The sequence below is a fragment of the Gekko japonicus genome, unplaced genomic scaffold (assembly GCF_001447785.1).
Source record: "Gekko japonicus isolate JY-2015 unplaced genomic scaffold, Gekko_japonicus_V1.1 scaffold507, whole genome shotgun sequence".
NCBI classification, from domain to species: Eukaryota; Metazoa; Chordata; class Lepidosauria; order Squamata; family Gekkonidae; genus Gekko; species Gekko japonicus.
Window position 1 is genome coordinate 29,400 of NW_015172020.1, and position 6,858 is coordinate 36,257.

The 6,858-nt window shown below is 46.2% G+C and overlaps 1 protein-coding gene across 1 annotated transcript in view; it reads left to right on the forward strand.

The window, feature by feature from the left end:
- The window catches only part of LOC107118197 (dachshund homolog 2-like), a gene marked incomplete at its 5' end in the record, with an annotated part of 22,891 nt that overhangs the window by 15,525 nt on the left and 508 nt on the right, over window positions 1-6,858 (forward strand). The gene's annotated exons all lie outside the window — the stretch shown is intronic.

Here is a 6,858-nt window from a genome sequence, read left to right on the forward strand (position 1 = left end):
AATCACTCTTTGGGTGAAGAAGTACTTCCTTTTATCCGTTCTAACCCGACCGCTCAGCAATTTCATGGAGTGCCCACGAGTTCTTGTATTGTGAGAAAGGGAGAAAAGTATCTCTTTCTCTACCTGTTCTTTCCCATGCATAATCTTATAAACCTCAATCATGTCACCCCTCAGTCGTCTTTTCTCCAAGCTAAAGAGCCCTAAGCGCCTTAACCTTTCCTCATAGGGTGTTGGTAGGGGCCATGGCTCCCACGCACACCACTTTGGGGGGCCCTGTGCTAGAGGGAGCCTCTGTATTTAGCTGAGCGGGGTGATAGGATACAGCCCAGTATCTGAGGGCCAAGGTGGGATCCGGAATTCACAATGTTTTGCAAAAGTAGCAAGATTAGGCGGGATCTAGGGCAGAAAGAGGTAAGGAGAGGTAAATAAATCAGAAATGGTTACATAGATGCTATGTAGGACAGGCAAGCAGGCAAAGGGTTTCGGCCCTGAGTAGCCAGGCCAACAATCTCCTTTCTGTGGTGGTGGTGGGGGGGAGGCATCCATGCCCCATGGCACTCTATACACCCCACGGTGTGTAATCCATCGAAGCTTGCCTCCTCTTTAAAAAAAAAGTGAAGAGGAATAAATCACACAAATTGGGCCCCTAATTCTGTCTCGCACATTTTGTGAGGATTTGGGGATTCAAGAAAGATGGGGAAGTGAAGATTCTGTGGCAGGAATTGTTGAGCCCGTAATTCTGTCTCACACATTTTGTGAGGATTTTGGGATTCAAGAAAGATGGGGAAGTGAAGATTCTGTGGCAGGAATTGCAGCCGTTGCAGTGGGGTGGATAGTTAGGCTTGGTATGTGTACATCCTGGGAAGGAGGAATTCCCTTCCAGTTCAGGTTGGAATATCTGAGATTGGAGATGATCAGAGAGACCTTCTCCCCTCCCCACTGCTTTTCTATCTCATTACAAACGAGAACATTCTAAGACAAGGAGGAACTTTGAACACAGGCTGATCAGGAATTGGAATTTGCGAGCCCTCGTTGTGAGAATTACATTGTGAGGCAGTACAGAACTGTTTCAGAGGCAGTCTTCCACGTGAACAGTAATCAACAGCAGTATCACAAACATAACATTAGAACAATCCATAAGGCAATTCAGAGAACAAAAGATAAGGGGGACTTGGTGCCCAGGTGGCAGCCAAAGAGATGGAAAGTGAAAATTCCAGAATTGTGGTGCCACAATGGAAAAGGCCCGGTCTGGTAGCCATTCAAGCCACTGAAGAAGAATATGTCACCTAGATTGTACGACATAGGTGCAGTCCTAAACAGAGTTTCACCCTTGTAACTCCATAGAAGTCATTGGTAATTGGTCATCATTGTTTAATTCAGTTTAGGAGTACACTGTTATGGTATTATTTGCTTTTATGCTGCCGTTGTTTTGCAGAAGAAAAATCCAAGACATTAATGAAGAAATATTACGTCCGAATGAAAGACAGGAGAATCACAGAAGGGATGTTGTGCAATGTCACTCCCCCCCCCCCCCCCCCCCCCCCCGGTTCTTCAGGCCAACTGGCCTGCCACTTCATGTCTGAGAGTTGAGGGGGCCTGGCAGCCCTTCAAATGTTAAACAATAATCTCATAAGATACCTTTTTGTTAATTGCTTTTTAAAATTACAAGCATATCACTGGTACACAAATGACACTGGTTACACTGACAGAAAAGCGGTTATTCCAGCCATTAGAAAAAGCCATGTACAAATATAAAACAACATAATCTGACACATTCATCCAGATTTCTCAGTCTAGTCACTGTTTCAGTCTGGTTGTAGGATCCCCCTCTCCCATGCTTTCCCCAGTAATGCAAAACAAAAGTTAATTACGTCCAAAACTTCAATGCTATTTGTACCCCACCCACCCACCCTTCTTCACATAGATGTTAATTTTAAACATATTGTGACTGGCTCTTTGTCTGCCATTGTTTACTTGATTGCTCTTAACACTGAATGATCTACGGTGTCAGGAAAGGCTTCATGGTTGAAATTTTTCCTGTCTCTGGAACCCTGTGTTTGACCTGCGACCCACCAGGCCCTGCCCTTGGCCTGTGACTGACTATTCTTGGCTTCACGTGCATAGGAATGCCCCTGATTTCATCTGTTAACATAATGGTTGCCTTAGAGCAAATCAGAGCAAATCTGAACATTGCTCCATCTTGTTTGATTTTTGTCTAATCTGACCAGCAGTGGTTCTCTGAGGTTTTAGGCAGTAGAAAACCTTTCCCAACATCTCCTATCTAAGATCCTTTAACTGTGGCTGCTGGGGGTTGAACTTGGGACCATCAGCTACCACTGAGCTGTAGTCCCCTTCCAAGCAAGACACACACACTCTTGTCTCTTAGCTCCTTAGGACTCAGAGCTCTAAAGGCAATGTAAATCACAGTCCGGTTCATCTAGCGTCCTTTTCGTTGGCGTTTCCCAGGCTCCTGAACATTCCTCTGGCAAGATCTTGATTCGTGTGTATGTCCAAGCTCCATATTAGATCATCTCTGTTTGGAGAGCACGAGCCCTCTTAAAAACATGAAACGTTCAATTACTAATTAGCTGTTTCCTGTTTGTAATGAAGTGAACATGTTGGATGCGGATTAAAATTCAGGTCCCGTGCTTGCCTGTTTATGGTTCCAGATGTTTTTGTTTTATCTAGGAGTTTACTTTGACAGCTCCCGTGAAATGATAAATCACTCATATTATGGCTGAAATGCATTTTGAAATTGAAATGTGGCAAAACTTGGCGATGGCTGGAAGGATCTGTGTCTGTTAGCAGGTCAATACAGCTTCTTTCCTCGTGAAGATTCGATATTGGCAGATGTAAAACAGGAATGGGAGGCATGTCGGCACTTTGCACACATGCTGTTCAGGATGACCATTTTATCGCAGCCTTCTATGTGGAGAGCTGCTGGTGCGACGGTTTGAATTTTAGATCCGTTTTCTGACTAACAGGCAGGTAGATTCGTGTTTGTTTCAGCTCTGTAGTATCTGAATGCTCCCCGCCCCGCCGCCCCCCAGCTTAAAACCAGCATCTCTGCAAGATTTATGAAAGGAGGAGAGATTTTGTTTTTTTTCCTTTGCTTTGTCAGGTGACAAATGCCAGAGTGGGGCAAAGGTATTCCGAAATAAATGGCTCTCCCTTCTCTTGGGGAAGACATCGGTTTTTAATGCAGTCTTGGGGCATGCGCTCTTGCGGATGAACCATGTGTGTGATACAGCTGGTTCCACACACAATTCCCCCCCTGCACGGAATCCAGAAAGCCCCCAAATGAAACGAGAAGATCCAGACAACGCTGTGCTCATTCTGAGTGTGACTCACAGTCTTTCTGGGGTCTTTTCCCCTTGAAACCAGATCAAAAATAAACCGACTTTGATCTGGTTCAAAGGAGTGGCGGTGGGGGGGGGGACACCTCTGTCCGGATGCTGCACCTGGAAGGGGGAAAGGGCTGAGCTCCACTTGCAAACTGACATAGAATAGCTCACTGCCCTGTTTCACACACATTTACACTCACCTGGGCCCTTTAAAGGGCTTTTTTCAGTTTCGTTGCTGAGCCATGCCTTAGCACAGGTTGACAGTGACAGTGAAAAGGAGGGGGTAGGAGAGGTTTCTGAGCAGCAGGGCTCCCAGCACGATTGCCACTGCATCCATATTTCTGTGCACAGGGAGCAGCGGTCACGCGCATGGGGGTGCCGCTCCCCACTGTTCCCAAACCACTCACTGCTGCCGCTCTGGACAGAGCTTGTTTTCATGCTCCCACGGAGACACCACCTGTATTATTCAAGGGCCAGCTGATTTGCCACTGCGTAACACCCTTCGGCCGAGCGCCGAAGAATAGATTCTTTTGAACTATGGTGCTGGAGAAGACTCTTGAGAGTCCCTTGGACTGCAAGAAGATCAAATCAGTCAATCCTAAAAGAAATCAACCCTGACTGTTCCCTGGAAGGCCAGATACTGAAGCTGAAGCTCAAATACTTTGGCCACCAGATGAGAAGGGAGCACTCACTGGAGAAGACCCTGATGCTGGGAAAGATTGAAGGTCAAAGAAGACGGGGGCGGCAAAGGATGAGATGGTTAGACAGTGTCATCGATGCAACGAACATGAAATTGAGCCAACTTCAGAGGACGGCGGAAGACAGGAGGGCCTGGCGGGATCTGGTCCATGGGGTCGCGAAGAGTCGGACTCGACTGTGTGACTGAACAACAACAACAACAAAACACCCTTCTAGATCAAGTCAAGCCTGAACTCTCCCTCGAAGCTAAAATGACCCAAACGAGGCTATCGTACTTTGGTCACATTATGAGAAGACGAGAGTCACTGAAAAAGACAGCAATGCTGAGAAAAGTTGAAGGCAGCAGGAAAAGAAGATGGCTCGGCGTGAGATGGATGGACTCAAGGAAGCCGCGGCCCTCAGTTTGCACGATCTCTGAGTGGCTATTAACAACGGGACATTTTGGAGGTCATTGATTCACAGGGTCGCCATAAGACTTGAGGGCACTTAACGCACACTCAACACAGCACACTTCTGGACTCTCCATGGTTGTCCTCCAATCCACACCCTATTCTAACCATTACATTTTTGTTGCACCCAGCCTCCAAGGAGCTTAAAGCAGCATACTGTTTATGCTGACAACAAGCCCATGAGGTAGGCTGAGTTTTGAGAGGCAAAGTGAGTGAGTGATTGGAACAAAGCGGGTGGGCTTTATAGCCAAGTGGTCATTTGAGCAGGGGTTTCCCCATTCTGCTCCAGTACTCTGACCCCTGGACCTCACTGGCTCATATCCCTAAACCTGGTCAAGAAGGAGATTCTCAAACAAGTGTGCTGCTTCTTGTCACATTGTAAAGATGAATGGAAAATGTAGGTCTTTTTTATGGTCAGGGACCGGCCTACCTGAGGGACCGCCGTCCCCCGTATGTTCCCCAGAGAGCACTGCAATAAAGATCCCAAAACCTCCTGGACCTCCCTGGCCCTAAGGAAGTCAGGTTGATGGTAACCAGGACGAGGGCTTTTTCATTTGTAGCTCCGTCCTATTGGAACGAGCTTCCTGCCGAGATCAGGGTCCTGCGGGACTTGTCACAGTTCTGCAGGGCCATGAAAACAGAACTTTTTAGGCAGGCGTTCCGCTAGGAGCGACGTCCTACCAGCAGCGCCCTGTGTGAACTCCGATCCAACACGACCTAGTGTGGTGGCACCGCTGAATGTGTCCCTAAACTGCACTTTATTTTTATCGCCATCGAATGAATGTTTTATATTGACTTGTCTATGTTTTTAAATGATGTATTTTATTCTATTACTGTAAAATGTATACTGCTTATCAGTTTTGGAAGCCCCCCTGAGCCCGCCTGGTGGGGAGGGCGGGGTAAAAGTGAAATAAATAAATAAATAAGAATAAAAATTCCATTTTAGTCATGAACTAGCTTTCTCTCAGCATGCAGACAGAGGGTCTCGCACAAAGCTCTGTTGCTATCACCAGAGCAATTTGGGGCGTTGATTTAGCAAAAGTTCTATTTTGATTAGGGTTGTCACTCAATTAAAGAAACCTTAATTCATTCTATTAGTTTTTGTAGATTAATGGATTAAATTTGCATAAGGGAAAAACAATGCTTTGCTTTTAGATCATGCGTGCCTGTGTTACAGCAACGGTATCTTAGAAGAGCGGCTTCTCTCCCCACCCCCCACTCGCAGGATGAAATGCTCCATCTACGCTGGCATTTGCCAACTGCAGTTTTTCTAAGTGCCTTTATTAAAATAATTTTACATTTTAAAATTATTATTAGATTTAATCATGGCACCTTTTAAATCAATCAGATGTTTTTAATTGATTAATTTAACCAAGTCATTGACTAAACGTTGCAGTCCTAACTTTTATTAACTTGGAAAGGAGCTACAGCCTTTTGGGAAGTACGTGAGGCTTCTTTTCATCATCGCGTAGACAGCAGTGCCATCCAAGGAGATTAGACGCTTGCAAGGCTTCTTTTCGTTATCTCACAGACAGACAGCCAACGTATACACTCCCTGTTTTCACATGTTTTCCCACATTTGTACATGCTCCCCACAGCTGCATAGCAGCGGCAGGGAACTACTTCTTCACACAAGAAAACAGCTTCCCTCCTCCCCCTATGGCACCATTCCAAAACTGTTTGCCCCCCCCCCTTTTTTAAGAAGCAGCTTCTCACAGCCGTTATGTGGCTGTGGGGAACATGAGAAAATACACAAAAAGGGTAACGTGTAGTTTGGCCAAGAGATGCCATGCAAAGAGCTGTGATCTTACAAGAAACCCAGAAATTTGCCAGGCTGCAGAAGGAGATGCTCTTACCCAGCCAACTCAGCTCTCAGCAATCGTACCTTGTTCCTGTTGTCTAACGTCCTACACTAGCCCACCGGAAATCTCCCTTATAAATAAAAGCCGAATGGTAGTGGCACTTCTCTACAACATTCCACACGCTCCAAAATCAGTTCGCTCTCTGATCTGTCTATCAGAGGGTCTCCCTATTCACTGGCTGCTTTGCCTGAGTCCTGCCTCCAACATTCTAAACATTTTGCTAATCCTCTCCCCCCCACAGCCAGTCAGAACACAGAGGTTATTTGCATATGCAGCCTCATTGGCCTCTGCCCCGGAACACAGAGGTCGTTTGCATATGCGACTTGATTGGCTTTTGCCTCTAACATTCTAAACAGTTTTGCTCTTCTGAGGTAAACTGTCCAATCTCCAGGTGAGGGCTGGAGATCACTCAGAATTACAACTGTTTTCCAGATGGCAGAGATCAGTTCCCCTGGAGAAAATGGTGGGCTCTGTATCCTTATATGCTGCTGAGGTGGCCCCCAT